This window comes from Nelumbo lutea, chromosome 7, assembly GCF_056320005.1.
Source record: "Nelumbo lutea isolate HS-2025 chromosome 7, American lotus-T2T, whole genome shotgun sequence".
In the NCBI taxonomy this organism is placed as follows: Eukaryota; Viridiplantae; Streptophyta; class Magnoliopsida; order Proteales; family Nelumbonaceae; genus Nelumbo; species Nelumbo lutea.
This window is the reverse complement of record NC_142690.1, coordinates 19,547,811-19,564,702: the sequence shown is the minus strand read 5'-3', so window position 1 is coordinate 19,564,702 and position 16,892 is coordinate 19,547,811.

Genomic DNA, 16,892 nt, shown 5'->3' with positions numbered 1-16,892 from the left:
GTATATTATATATGCTAAAATACATACATACATATATATGGTTTACGGTTTAGTTTGGTTTTTAAAATTATAAAACCAAACCAAACCATGCTAAATCTAGACCAAATCGAATTGCAAATTGCGAATTATGGTTTGGTACAATTCGGTTTGGCAATCTGGACCGTATAATGAAGACTCCTATTGAGATAACTATAACCGTAGAAGTGTAAAATGTCTTTGAGCAAAATATGTTAGCCAACAACACTAATCTATATATTTATATAATATATAGTAATTGATAAAATGAAAGCATAATTAAATAAATATAATTCATTTAAAATAATTGTATTAGTATTAAAACTTAAAATAGTAAAACTATAATTTAAATAATTCTAATTGAAAATTAATATTAATTTATACAAATCATATTGGATATTGGGTATTTCCGTGCATCACACAGGGCCCACAAATAAATAAAATATATAAATATATTATACTCTCAAGGTGGTTCATGAACCATCAACTTCAGAGGGCGTGGAGAGAGGGAGACCACAAACCAAAAGTGATTAAACGAGAAAGATAAAAGCTTACTAAAGGTAGATTGAAAAGAAACCATACAAGTTGGTGAGATAAGTCAAAAGAAAGCCTGAGAGAGAGAAACGATATTAATGCAAGACTCTGAATCCAATACAAAACGGAATGTGTAAAATAGTTTGATTGTGAATCATACAAATAATCAATATATACATTAAAGAGATATTAGAGATGTATGGTTCCATTGTTGTTTTTCTCAAATGGAACCAAATACATCCAAACATTGCTATTTTCTAAAAAAGCACCATACCATCGGAGAAATAACAATACAACCAAACACTATCATAAATAAGAACAAATAACATGATGAATTAATGTAATATATCAACATATATAACAAAGTATATGTTTGGTTTTGTGGGCATTTATTCTTGGGTGTTTATTGATTTAAACGTTTATTTTAACAATTCTATTTTAAATGTTTCTTGTTTTTATTGTTTGGTTGAGCATAATTTTAAATGTTTTTTTTTTTTACTTTTTAATTCGGATTAGCATCAGTATGCCACAAAAGTATTTCATTTTAAAAAATGCTTGGGTATTTGGGGAAACAAGAATTTAACGTTTTTTCAAATGCCTCATACACAGAAATCTAGGCATTTAATCTTTTTAGTGTTTATTTGATAAATAATGAAACCAAAGAATGGTTTCATGCTCAATAAAAACAAACGCCCATGTGGCACTGATGTGGCAGGTTTTTTTCAATAAACTTCAGTGGAACCAAACATCCCCAAAAAGACCATATAAGTTAAAATTTTCTTGGTATTTGAAAATTTGTAATAATTTATGCTTTATTTTGTTTGAAGGAAAATGAAGGAAAACTGATAAAAGGTTTGTAGCATGGTTTTGAAAGCCAGACTGGACTGGATGGTAAGACTGGTTGACTCAAGAATTATTTAGGCAACTGTTTCTGTTTCACCCTAAAACTATTCTTGGGTCAAAAATTGTTGACTTGGTCAGCGGCCCATAATCAACCCCCACAACGGTTCTTGGCAATTTTCTGTTTTAATTATTTTTTGGATCATCTATTCAAATTGGACGATCATACCATTTGAGTCAAGAACCGATGACCAAAAAGGTTCCGTGTCCAGTTTAGTTTTTAAAACCTTAGTTTGTACATATTTCTCTTCCTTTCCCAACCTTTTTCTTCAAACCAAACAGAGTCTTACTGATTCAGGTATTTCAAACCGTGTATCTTGTGAGTGTGGTCATCCCCTTTTTGTTAGTTTACCGTTCAAAGTGCGCAGTGACGAGGTGCTGTACCCCTTACGGAATCGATCAATTCGTCGCCACAATGACTTCAGCCCAGCATCACAATTCACCCATGACCCATTGCACCACGAAGACATGATGCCACGTTGATGAAAGAAAGATCCAAGCTGGCTTCGTGGTGGATTTTGCACTAGGTTTTACGTCATCGACGGATTTGAGTAACTTCCCCTCAAATGGAAAAGTGATTTATCTACCTAGGATAAGAAAAACACTTGACCAGTGAATTGGTCAAAAATTTTACGAGAGAAAATGCATTTTCTGTGGGCTCTACAATTAGTCAACTATCTTATTGACCAACTTTTTCCCTTATTTTCGGTAAAATAACTTCAACTTGATTTGGATTAAAAAATGTTGTCTTTGCATGCTTTAAAAAAGGGAAAATAAACCCAAATGCTTATGATTTAATTAACTTCAACTTGAATTTTAAACCCAAATGCTTATGATTTAATTAACTTCAACTTGAATTTTAAAAGATAAAAAAGGGAAAATAAAGCAACGATTTTACAAAAAACTTCAACTTGAATTTTAAAAGTGGGCATATCATTCCCGCCAAAACAACTAACTTTATTTGTTAACAGTGGGCATATTAAACCCAAATGCTTATGATTTAATTAACTTCAACTTGAATTTTAAAAGATAAAAAAAAGGGAAAATAAAGCAACGATTTTACAAAAAACTACCACGTTCTTTCTTACTTTGTTGTTCATACTTAACTTTGATTTTTTTTTGTCATCTCTTCGTTATAAATTGAGTTCAAAAAGTGAATTAAAGAAATATCAATCACATTTAAAACCTGTATCCATTTAATAATCGGATTCGATATGAATTTGGATCCACACGATAAAAATCCGAGTCTGACTTAATAATATATAGATTATATACAACTTTCTATTAGTTATATAGCATGCCAACATATGGTTGAGGGCGGTGTGCAGCGTGGGACCAATATCACAATTGCACGTGGTGACATGGATGGCTGCGCCTCCGAGGCTGGATTATATCGACTGTCAATGCTCACCTACCTCCGGGTGGTCTCAATTATAGGGGGTGACCCCCCACACGTGAGGCATCTAGACACTCATTACCCCAGGCTCTCTAGATTCTTGGCAATCTCGTTTAAGCTATTCTGCTCTCACCCTGTTCGCCCTCCTTACTATGCCCTTACTAATTTGACCGTCAAAATCCCCGCCTTAGATTAGCACTCGGGGCCATTGACGTTTCCTTCTCTATAGGATCGACTTGTAGGTGTTCAGCTCCTGCCAATCTTGGACACTCACAGGTCCTCGGCCCCAGCTGACCTCGGACCTCTCCATCAGCCAATTCATCTCGAAAGCGAATTAATAATGTTGCCCTCATCTCATTTCACCCGACAACAATCGGCATCATTTGTGAAAACGACAATTAAGACCTCTCTCAATCCACTACTAAGCTTCCAACGAAATGGAACACAAGAAGTACCCAAAACCTGCTCACAAGGAACTAACTCCAAGCGGTCCTCGACTAGCTCGACAACTTCTCACAAAGACTAGACGAGGTGAAGCGACCGACAGGAGGCCGTTTGCAGGGTGGCCGCCCCGCTTGAAGCCTGGGGTGCCGCAGTGGATGCTTTTTGGAGCTCGGCTAGCTCAGCACCCTATTGGACCCAATAGGGTCGACCCCTCAAAGTTTGGCGGCAACAACCGATGTGTCGGTTAGCCATCGAGGACCTCCCAACCCCCCAACTGAAGAGAGGATGAGCCAGCATGATCTTGCGACCATCGCTGAGGCAAAAGACACCTCTGTTGATGAAAAATCCCCAAGGACAAAGACAGGCGTTCGGGCCACCACAGCCCCCCTTTGAGAGCTGAGGACAAACAAAAAGCTGCATGCACCGAGGTGATGATGCCCCAAGTCGAGGAGGTGAGGTCTCCAGTGAGGAGGGGCGCGCATCTGTCGAGAGATGGGCAGAGAGGGCCGCCCAGGTGTGGCAGGCGTCGAAGGTGATAATGCCCCAAGCCGAGGGAGTGTAACCCCCCGAAGATCAGTTTGCCGGGGAGCAGCCTGTGGCAGCCCAAGAGGCCACGGAGACCTGAGGCCCGTTCTGAGTAGCCCCCCGGCATGGAATATAATTATTTTTATTTTTCTCTTTATTTAATGATAACAGAACAGAATTATCCGGTATTTCGGATTTCAATAACAGGAAAACTCAGCGTAGCTGAACCCGACCCGATTGCAGCTCTACCAGCGGTTACTCCAATGTCCAATTTCGTACAACCACGTAACCCAGCAGTCAAATAATAGCCGGTAACTTCCATTAAAAAAAAAGGAAAAAAAATAGCCGTTGATTCTCATTGTCCAAACTGATGAAATTAGGCTAATGGCATTGGACTCCGTTATTCTACGTGTGCGTTCGATTGTTAACAGAATCCCAGCAGATTACGTGCAGAAATTCAAAACAAAAGTAGAAAGAAAATACAGAGTATGATGAGATTGCTTCGCTCTATCAGTTTCTTCACCCACTACTACTTCAGTAGTTCTAATCCTAGACTAACTAAGAACTTATTCTCATATTGTAATTATAAATGCCTTCTTCTCTTTCCGCATTTTTTCGTTCATTTTATAGTTTATATTACATGTATCGGTCTCTGTTCTGTCCTGTTATATTGATCTATAGGTGTTTGTACAACAATATAATGACTAAGTTTACACTACTGTGCGAGCTATTCTTGCTATCTTCTCAATCTTTTCATCAACTGCTTCAGTCGGGCAACAAGATGACTATGAGTGGTCTGGACCTGAAAACTCCATTGTGGGAGATCCTGGTATGAGAAACTCTAACCTGAGATTGGTGATAGATTCATGGAGCTACTGTAACACGGTTGGAGAAGCAGCTCCGAAGATGGGGAGCCCAGCTGCAGCTGATTGCTTTGATGTCCATCCTAAGACATCCTCTGTTCGTCATAGAGTGACATCTATGAGGGAAGCGGATAACGGATTTGAGTGTGGGTAACTCTTTTCTAGTTTGTTCTGGTGACAAGATCTGGCTCATGTTCACGACAGAGATTTTTTATGTTGTTTAGAAGGAACTTCACCTCTGCTCCTAATGTGAGGTACATGGTTATGATCAGAGGTTTATTTCTGATTTTTATCAGTTTTGGATGATTACTGTTAAAAATGGTAACATAGAAATACATGCTGAATTGTGTCCGAGTAGTGGCAAGGAGGTTGGCCGTTTTGAAGATACAGAAGGTAGATTTTTATGTTTTGGAAGTAGGTGTATGAGTCAACCACTTATGTTCCATAACTATACCACCTTGCAAACGGTTGGAAAGGAAAATTGCTAGGAGGGAGTTTCTTTGGCACCTATGACTTTGATGTTGATTTTGCTAAAGGAGTAATATGCAACATTTCTTACTACTCTGTGGCTTGAGAAAAGAAATTTAGAGAGGATAGAAGTTGGGTTTTTCATCACTTTTTGAGGACATTAAAGAAATACCCATCACTAAGCCGCTTCATGTCCAAGTCAGCAGATCGATGTTTACCCTTCTTCAAGGCAATTAAGAAAAGTAGAGACTTCAAATGGACCGAAGATTGCCAGTTCGCCTTCGATAAGCTGAAAAAATACTTAACTAGTATCATGGTTCTACTTCGACTTGAGGAGGGAGAGGTTTTGAGGTTGTACCTCTCCACAAGTGATGAATTAGTCAGCTAGGTACTAATAAAGGAGGTAGATCGGGTTCATTGACTCATCTACTACACCAGTAAGGTTTTGTAGGGCATAGAAACAAGATACCCAAAGATCAAGAAACTGACGTACGCATTGGTTATCGTAGCTCTGAAGCTTCGACCATACTTCCAAGCCCATTCCATGTTAGACAGTTTTGTATGCCCTTAGTTTCAATCAAAATGATGTACTTTATGAGTTTATTGTAAATGAATAAAAGTGCATATTTGATTCATGTTCCCTTGGTATGTTTCTGTGTAATACCCTTAAACTGGACACTTAATGAGACTCATGTTAGTTTAGAATGTTCACAGCCAGTGGGTCGATCTGGGGAGACCTATCCTGACAAAGCTGACATTGTGGTGCCACCAAGTCGGTTGGGGTGGCTTGTCTTAGCTATCAGGGTGAGACCCTAAGCACATACAATGTGAGATTAATTGAATCTTTGAACTGGACCAGATTTCCAGTATTGCCCTGGACCTTGGAGATTGATGGGCAAAACTAGAAGGTTACACCCGACCCCTAGACTCGATTATGATACTGCACTAGGTGTCGGATTGGGTTGTCTTTGAGTACAAATTAGTGAGATCCTTAGCAGGGGTAAAAACCTAGGTATGTTGGGACAGTCTGAGTATTCATCTGAGTGGGTAATCATAGTGACAGGATCAGCCCCTTTGTCGGACAAAGGTAATGATCAGGGATGCACTCTCACTAATGGAAACCAAGACTGCCGGCAGCCGATTTCAATCGTTGAAATTTGTTTTGCAAAATATATTTTATATAAGATATAAAAGTATATATATATATATATATATATATATATATTATGGTTTCAAAATGTTTGCAAAATGTTTTAATTCTCGGCATCCATATTTGAGAGAGTGCAACACTGTTCGTTGCAGCCGAGGGAGAGGTCCTCTCTTGTCGGGCAGTGTATGATCATTATGGGCTGAGAGGTTAAGTGTGTAAGGCCATTCAGGATAATACCTGATGGGCTAATCTTGCATCTGCCCACAATCCCTGGGTGTTACAAGGTGGTTTGGCGCAGGGACCACTTAGGGTAAGTGTTGGGCCCATAGAGTCCATCTGATGGGTTTCAGGGGGTGCACTGTCCATAACAATGTATTCAGGCAGGCCTTGTAACAATGGCTGGGCTGAACCTATGTGGCTGATGTGTAGATCAATGTTTGGGTCCCACACCATACAAGGAAGCCCAACTGGGCAGCAGTTTGGAAGGCTTAATGAATACATAACCCTAAATGGGCTTTAAGCCCATTTTGAACTGGGCTAATTTGATTAGTCTTTAAGGGGCAAATTCTGAGATAAGATCAGCTGATAGGATTGGGCCCACACCCTATCCACTCAGAAAGTCCAAGATCTAAATGAGATTTATATTTGAAAACTTCCTAATTAGATTAGGAGATGGCTGATCTAATCTGCAGATAAGATAAGGATTATCCCTTATCTTAAAGGGACTTCTAATCTAAATATGATTTGGGTTAGCAACTCCTAATGGGATTAGGATCTGATCCCTTTAAGTCTATAAAAGGAAGAGGGGGCGGCAACCTTTAGACACAACATCCAACAGACACAAGTCTAGTCTTCTAAGCTGAGATCACAGAGGAGAGAATTCTGCACCCTGCAAATTCTCTCTAGCCGCCTCCTTCCTACAGCCGCCGCATATAGCAGTTCGATCTCCATTGTTTGGAGAAATCAAGATTGGATCTTGATTCCAATCTTTTGCAGAAAAATTGGTAGAAGATGTATTCACAAGCCGTCCAGGTGATTCTTGGGAAGAATCAAGTTCTTAGGAAGGACACTGCTGATTCTGCTCCACCTTGCACTGCGCCATCTTCAGTGGGAGCAGATTTTGGTTTCTACCTTGGGCGTGAACACCTCCATTGAGAGATATTATTTCTCTGTATCAAGTATTATCATCTGCAATGACTCCTAGCTCATGGTTAACCAAGTCACTGGAGACTATGAAGCTCGCGACCCCAGCATGGATGCTTATCTGCCCAAAGTCAGGAAAGTTCTATGCGGTTTCTAGTCATACTTCATCAAACAGATTCTAAGGTCCAAGAACACTGAGGCCGATGTCTAATCCCGATTAGCCAGCACAAGCACCAATACCATGAGAACCATGTATATAAAAAACCTACCTCGGCCCATCATTCTCGAGGGGGGGGGGCAGAAGAAGTCGCTCATGTTGCACAAATAGAGTCAAGTTGGATTGACCCACTCGCAAACTACCTACTTCACGGGACCCTCCCTACAGATCGCAACGTAGCCAAAAGGGTAGAGCAACAAGTAGCCAAGTACGTCATTATAGACAGACGGCTGTACTAAAGGTCCTACATGCTCCCCTACTTGCAGTACTTGCAACCCTTAGATGCTGAACTCGTTCTCCATGACACTCATGAAAGACTGTATGGCGCACACTTGGGGCAGGGCTCTCGCTCAGAAAGCACTACGACTGTAGTACTACTAGCCCACAATGAAGGCGGATGCACTTGAGCTCATCAAGAGGTGTGATAAATGTCAAAGGCATGCCAGCATCCACCACAAGCCTACTACCGACCTGAAGTATCTCACTAGCCCAAGGCCCTTCGCACAGTGGGGAATCGACATCCTTGGACCATTCCTACTAGCAATAGGACAAAGGACATTCCTGGTGGTAGCAGTGAATTACTTCACAAAGTGGGTGGAGGCAGAACCCCCGGGAACAGTCACAACCCGAAATGTACAAAACTTCTTTTGGAGGAAATAATATGTCGCTTTGGACTACCTCGGGTGCTCATCTCTAACAACAGTAAGCAGTTCGAAGATATCAAGTTTCAAAACTAGTGTAACAAGATGGGGATACAGTAGAATTTCACTTCAGTGGCACACCCTCAAGCAAATGGGCAGGCGAAAGTCACAAACAGGGCTATACTTCATGGACTGAAAGTCTGCTTAGCCCGAGCTAAGAAACTATGGGCAGATGAGCTGCCCAGTGTACTATGGGCCTATCGAACTACTATGAAAACCGCCACGAGTGAAACCCCCTTCCGACTTCACTTATGGCACGGAGGTAGTAATCCTAGCTGAGATCAAGGTGCTGACGTAATGCCTGGAAGCATATGACGAAGAGGTAAATGATGACAAGCTATGTACCAACCTCAACCTGGTAGAAGAAGTATGGGACCTCACATACATCCAGACCGCAACTTACTAGCAAAGAGTGGCTTGGTACTATAATGCCTGGGTCAACAAGCAGAACTTCTGCGTCGGAGACCTGGTTCTTCACAAAGTTATGGTGCCTAAACCCAGCTTCCGGTGAAGCCTCTTCAAAGCCTTCCTCTTCATTCCTTTCTAGGAATTTTTTAAAAGGCTCTTAGCATCGACTTCTAGCATGGTAACAACAAGAACAAAAGAGTCAGTCACGAACTAAATGGAATCTTAAACAAAAATCAAGGAGAAACCTACTAGGAGGGCTCAAACCAGCTCGCACCAGCTTCTCCTTGGCCAAGAAGTCTTTCATCTCCAGGTCAAGGTCCCTCCATGAGTTGATTACTGCCATAGTCTCTATGTCCAAGCTCACCCTGGGGTCCTTAATAGCTACCCTCAAGTGGGTTGGAAAAGACCACCCACAGGAGGCCGCTTGCAAGGTGGTCGCCTCGCTGGAAGCCTGGGGTGCCGCAGTGGATGCTTTTTGGAGCTCTACTAGCTCAGCACCCTGTTGGACCCAATAGGGCCAACCCCTCAAAGTCTGGCGGCAACAACTGATGTATCGATTAGCCGTTGAGGACCTCCCAACCCCGCAACCGAAGGGAGAATGAATCAGCATGATCTTGCGACCATCGCCGAGGCTGCTAATGAGAAATCCCCCGGGACAAAGACAGGCGATCGGGCCACCACAGTCCCCCTTTGAGAGCTGAGGACAAACAAAAAGCTGCATGCACCGAGGTGATGGTGCCCAAGTCAAGGAGGTGAGGTCACCAGCGAGGAGGGGCGCGCATCTGTCGAGAAATGGGCAGAGAGGGCCGCCAAGGTGTGGCAGGCGTCGAAGGTGATAATGCCCCAAGCCGAGGGAGTGTAACCGCCCAACGATCAGTTTGCCGGGGAGCAGCCTGTGGCAGCCCAAGAGGCCACCGAGACCTGAGGCCCGTTCTGAGAAGCCCCCCGGCGTGGAATATAATTATTTTTATTTTTCTCTTTATTTAATGATAACAGAACAGAATTATCCGGTATTTCGGATTTCAATATCAGGAAAACTCAGCGTAGCTGAACCCGACCCGATTGCAGCTCTACCAGCGGTTACTCCAATGTCCAATTTCGTACAACCACGTAACCCAGCAGTCAAATAATAGCCGGTAACTTCCATTAAAAAAAAGGAAAAAAAAACAGCCGTTGATTCTCATTGTCCTAACTGTTGAAATTAGGCTAATGGCATTGGACTCCGTTATTCTACATGTGCGTTCGATTGTTAACAGAATCCCAGCAGATTACGTGCAGAAAATCAAAACAAAAGTAGAAAGAAAATACAGAGTATAATGAGATTGCTTCGCTCTATCAGTTTCTTCACCCACTACTACTTCAGTAGTTTAGACTAACTAAGAACTTATTCTCATATCGTAATTATAAATGCCCGCTTCTCTTTCCGCATGTTTTTCGTTCATTTTATAGTTTAATCTATAGGTGTTTGTACAACAATATAATGACTAAGTTTACACTACTGTGTGAGCTATTCTTGCCATCTTCTCAATCTTTTCATCAACTGCTTCAGTCGGGCAACAAGATGACTATGAGTGGTCTGGACCTGAATACTCCATTGTGGGAGATCCTGGTATGAGAAACTCTAACCTGAGATTGGTGATAGATTCATGGAGCTACTGTAACACGGTTGGAGAAGCAGCTCCGAAGATGGGGAGCCCAGCTGCAGCTGATTGCTTTGATGTCCATCCTAAGACATCCTCTGTTTGTCATAGAGTGACATCTATGACGGAAGCGGATAACGGATTTGAGTGTGGGTAACTCTTTTCCTAGTTTGTTCTGGTGACAAGATCTGGCTCATGTTCACGACAGAGATTTTTTATGCTGTTTAGAAGGAACTTCACCTTTGCTCCAAATGTGAGGTACATGGTTATGATCAGAGGTTTATTTCTGATTTTTATCAGTTTTGGATGATTACTGTTAAAAATGGTAACATAGACATACATGCTGAATTGTGTCCGAGTAGTGGCAAGAAGGTTGGCCGTTTTGAAGATACAGAAGGTAGATTATTATGTTTTGGAAGTAGGTGTATGAGTCAACCATTTATGTTCCCTAACAATACCACCTTGCAAACGGTTGGAAAGGAAAATTGCTAAGAGGGAGTTTCTTTGGCACCTATGACTTTGATGTTGATTTTGCTAAAGGAGTAATATGCAACATTTCTTACTACTCTGTGGCTTGAGAAAAGAAATTTAGATAGCATAGAAGTTGGGTTTTTCATCACTTTTTGAGGACATTAAATAAATACCCATCACTAAAGCTCAGCCTGAAATCTGACACTTTGGGTAGAGAATTTGACTATGGTACTAGAGGAATGACTAAGGATGCAAGTATGATTTTGCGGGTTTCTTTTTTGGTATAATTAATTTCTGATCATATTAATTATACAATTTACAATTGTTTTTAGTTAAGAGATTTAAATTCTTTTGGTTTGTTATGATATTGCAGCTTACAATTTCACCAAACTTTGAAGTTATTTTCACACTTAATGTTCTCAAAGGAGGAGGAATTGATATTTCAGAATGATTCTCAGTACAAACACACAAGTGCATTGTGCAGTTCTACCAACTTAAAAACATGCCCTCCTTATCATATTAGTCATGGTGGTTCTCCTCCTACATATCATAATGACACAGCCAACTTTACATATGAGGTTTACCATAGTTACTGTGCACCTAGCGATGCTTAACACCTTGAAGAGCCATAGCAACTATGCAACCCTTACAGCAATCCAATGCCACAGGAGATAATTAAGATACTAACTCATCTAGTTTGGAAATCAGTGCCTATAGGCAGATCTTGGGACTTTATTGGCATTGGTACAGAAGTTTTCATGAACCCTGACCAAGTTGTGGAATGGACAACCAGTGACTTAGGAATGAGTTGTAAGTTTCATTGCCTATTTTCTTGGGAAAATATGTAAACTTTTGAAAATTTGGTTTTCTTGTTAAATTCTATTCATTTATTTGGATGATCATAATGAAGTTCAATGCAATCACAAAGTTCTGTCAACTGTTTTTAGTTATACGAGTTGTTGGGAGCTGAGTTCGCATGTTTAGCTGAAGGAGAGAAACCATATTGTTTTGATATTGAACCTGCTCAAGTATATTATGGTTCAGGTTGTTGATCCACTGGTGTTCTATGATTGAGTACCGTTGAAAATGAGAATGAATCAAGGTTATGTCTATGATGGAAAATGTTAAACTACTTGAAATTTGATGTAGGGTGATTTGGTCCGATCAAGTAATAGGGGGACACGTGGACACGACCCAACTGAGCGTGCTTACAGTTCACTCATCATGCTAGATCTGCAAGGGATCAATCTCGGATAACTGAACCACCTCGGAGAAAGCCCACCTTAGGACGAGTCCACCTTGGGACCAGATTACCTCGATGCAAGGGCACCTCGGTACTAAAACACTTTGACACTCACATCAGGTCGGGTCTGAAGAGCACAAGCTCGGGTGATGACCTCCATCTGATTACTCAAAGGACCTCACCATTGTATCTCACATCTTACGGGATCATGCCCTGTAATGGCTAGTTTTATCTCACCCACTCCCCGGTTCATACAGGAATGGCGCGCTTCACTAGTTGGAGAAGTTACCCCTAACTAACACGGCAACAGATCCTATCACAGCGAGAATCCAAGACCTACTCCACCAAACCCATACCAACTCCAGTATATAAAGACCTCAACCCCCCTAGGAGCCAAGCTAAGCGTAATCTCTGCTCTTCTGCATTCTTACTCTTTTAAAGTTCTCATCATCTCGCAACCAAGTATTAACTTAAGCATCGGAGCGACCTCACCGGGTGGGCCACCCCGGGTTCTCTGATTCTCCTTGTGCAGATCCATCAAGCCTGTTGTCAGTTGGGAGCCAAGTCACCTCCAGCTAGGAGCAGTTAGATTGCGCTACATCATTTGGCACCATCTATGGGAAATGCTTCAAAAAGCCTCATTCCGCTAAGCATCCGATATTGTGTCAATGGCAACCTCCAGCAACGCCGAGCAGAATAGTGAAATGAACATCTCCGGGGGGCAACCTCAGGTTCCCACTGTATGTATTGGTCAGTTCACCTTGCCTCTCACTGCATTTGGGGTTCCCACATTGAACTTGCCCCAAGTCACTGAGCCAGTGAATGCCCCACTCCCCCTTGTGATGGGTGCAGCCTTCACCGAACCCTTTGTAGTTCCCCCTGTAGTCAGACAAAACCAATTAAATGACTTGGTACAATGCGTGCGAGCTGTTTAGGCCCAGATGCAACAGGTCCAGCAACTCCAGCACTACCAACAATAAGTTATGCACCAGTTTTACCAGCTGTAGTGTTAATAGCAGTTCCCTCCGTTGCAGCGGGCCAATAGCCAGTCCCACCTCAGAATCTGCACCCATAATGAAGTGGATCCCTTTGTCAAAACTCTTGCCCTCATCGTTGGGGACAGACTCCCCAGGTTCCATGCCCCCTCGGGAGTCAAGTCTCATCTCATGGCAGGAGAGACAAGCAAGTGACTCTTATTTCGAAGGACAGATCAGGTAGCTCTTAGTCCGCAAGGGCTGTTTTGCCCAAGCCATCACGTCAGGAGAGCCTGCTCGCGGGGAACCGATTCGGGGTTCTGGTCATGGATTCCAAACAAGGCCTCTCCATCCATAGTAGTCGGTGCCAATAATCCGAGCTACCTCATGACCACACCCAAGCAAGTAGCATTACTGTGGAACTGGCCAAGCAACAGATGCGATGTTGTAGGATGCGCTGGGATGGAGTTCTGAGCCAACTCATCACTCCCAGCCAGACTGAGCAACCAAAAGTTAAAGAAGAGGCAAGCTTGGGAGCTACAAAGACTCCATTCCTTTCCTTGCCTCCACTGTCTCTTAACCTCTTGGCGATCCCAATGCCAAAGGACTTTAAGATGCCCTCGTTGGACAAGTATGATGGGTCATTCGACCCTAACAATCACGTGGCCAAATACGTCATTATAGAAAGATGGCTGTTTCGAAGGTCCTACATGCTCCCCTACTTGCGGTACTTGCAACCCTTAGAGGCTGAGCTTGTTCTCCATGACACTCATGAAGGACTGTATGGCACACACTTGGGGCAGGGCTCTCGCTCAGAAAGCACTACGAATGTAGTACTACTGGCCCACAATGAAGGCGGATGCACTTGAGCTCGTCAAAAGGTTTGATAAATGTCAAAGGCACGCCAGCATCCACCACAAGCCTGTTGCCGACCTGAAGTACCTCACTAGCCCAAGGCCCTTCGCACAGTGGGGAATCGACATCTTTGGACCATTCCAACCAACAATAGGACAAAGGAAATTCCTGGTGGTAGCAGTGAATTACTTCACAAAGTGGGTGGAGGCAAAACCCCGTGTGCAAAACTTCTTTTGGAGGAAAATAATATGCCGCTTTCGTCTACCTCGGGTGCTCATCTCTAACAACAGTAAGCAGTTCGAAGATATCAAGTTTCAGAACTAGTGTAACAAGATGGGGATACAGTAGAATTTCACTTCAGTGGCACACCCTCAAGCAAATGGGCAGGCGAAAGTCACAAACAGGGCTATACTTCATGGACTGAAAGTCTGCTTAGCCTGAGCTAAGGGACTATGGGCAGATGAGCTGCCCAATGTACTATGGGCCTATTGAACTATTGTGAAAACCGCCATGAGTGAAACCCCCTTCCGACTTCACTTATGGCACGGAGGTAGTAATCCTAGCTGAGATCAAGGTGCTGACGTTATGCCTGGAAGCGTATGACGAAGAGGTAAATGATGACAAGCTACGTACCAACCTCAACCTGGTAGAAGAAGTATGGGACCTCACATACATCCGGACCGCAACTTACTAGCAAAGAGTGGCTTGGTACTATAATGCTCGAGTCAAGAAGCAGAACCTCTGCGTTGGAGACCTGGTTCTTCACAAAGTTATGGTGCCTGAACCCAGCTTCCCGGTGAAGCCTCTTCAAGGCCTTCCTCTTCTTCCCTTTCTACGAACTCTTTAAAAGGCTCTCAACATTGACTTCTGGCATGGTAACAACAAGAACAAAAGAATTAGTTACGAACTAAAAGGAATCTTAAACAAAAATCAAGGAGAAACCTACCAGGAGGGCTCAAACCAGCTCGCACTAGCTTCTCCTTTGCCAAGAAATCTTTCATCTCGCGGTTAAGGTCCCTCCACGAGTTGATTACTGCCCTAGTCTCTATTCCAAGCTCACCCTGGGGTCCTTAATAGCTACCCTCAAGTGGGTTGGAAAAGACTACCCTTCCGGATTCCGGTTGATGAAGTATCTCCTTTTTCAGGCTAGAACCTTGTTTGAGCAGCCAAATAGGATTTTGAATCCAGGCCGGAGTGAGATATAGTAGCTCTGTCTAACGTCCTTGTGTAGATAGGCAGAGTTTCACTTGATTGCATAGATCAAGCTGAAGGTATCTAGGGATAGGGGTCAGTTGTATGCATGGAACAAGGAAATGGTGCCAACTATATTCCGAATAGAGTTCAGGTGTAGTTGGTCAATGGTAATGTTAAAAAGTTTGACCATCTCTATCAGGAAGGGGTGAAGCGGGAAGCGCAGCCCTTCCGTGAGCTGCTCCTCGAAAATATGAGCTCATGGTGATCATGAGCCCAAGGGTATTGACATAAAGGAAGACTAAAGACTAAGTTATCAGGGAGATGATAGTAGGACACTAAGTACACTAACCTATCTAAGGTCAAAGTGGAAGGACCGAAGTCATCTAGATCCCAACCTTGGAAAGAAGAAGGGGTCACCGACCTAGAGGGCAGACCCTCTTCCCGAGCCAAGATGGCTCGACTTCGGGATTAGAGCTTCCCTCTAAAGACTGGAGAGAGGAGGCACCCTTTCATGAGCTGACCTCCCCAACAGGGATAACAACACCCTCCACATCGCTAGAACTATCGAAGAGTCTATCTACACTAGAACTAGACATGATTGAAAAAGCAGAAAAGAACAGGAAAACACAGACTCACCGAAGAGAAGAATGACTTTGGAAAACATAAAGAAGACCGAGCTGGAAGACTCCGATGTGACATTGGGAGATCTCAATCACAAAAATTACGATGAGAAGAATGAGTCATGGGTCCCCCTATTTATAGCCGCTATGTCCAAGAACTGACGATCGAGATCAAAGCAATGCAACGACCCCTAAGGAAACTGGATGCGTGATTCTCGAGGATAAAATTAGTTTAGCGCATTTTTTGACATCCATGGAATTTACAGATCATGTGATTCATCTGACCAGCTACCTAGGTTTTCCTGGTGGAGCCGGGTGGCCAAACAAATCCGATCAGTGATTCATCTGGCCAGCTACCTGGACTTCAAACCAAATATACTTGGCTCGTCATGAACTCCCAGCATCAGGTCAGGACCCCTGGCTCGGGGAGTGGGGGGCAATTGATGTAGGGTGATTTGGTCTGACCTAGTAATAGGGGGACACATGGACACGACCCAATTGAGCGGGCTTACAACTCAGTCATCATGCCAGATCTGCATGGGATCAATCTCGGATAACTGAACCACCTCGGAGAAAGCCCACCTCGGGACAAGTCCACCTCAAGACCAGATTACCTTGGCGCAAGGGCACCTCGGTACTGAAACACTTCGGCATTCACATTAGGTCGGGTCTGAAGAGCACAAGCTCGGGTGATGACCACCATGTGATTACTCCAAGGACCTCACCGTTGTATCCCACATCTTATGGGATCGTGCTCTGTAACAACTAGTTTTATCTCACCCATCTCCCGGTTCAGACGGGAATGGGGAATTTCACCAGTTGGAGACATTACCCCCAACTAACACGGCAACAAATCCTATCACAGTGAGAATCTAGGAACTACTCCACCAAACCCATGCCAACTCCAATATATAAAGACCTCAACCCCCTAGGGGCCAAGGTATGTGTAATCTCTGCTCTTCAACATTCTTACTCTCTTAAAGTTCTCATCAGCTTGCAACCAAGTATTAACTTAAGCATCGGAGCGACCTCATCGGGTGAGCCACCCCGGTTTCTCTGATTCTCCTTGTACAGATCCATCAAGCCCGTCGTCAGTTGGGGGCCAAGTCACCTCTAGCTAGGAGCAGTCAG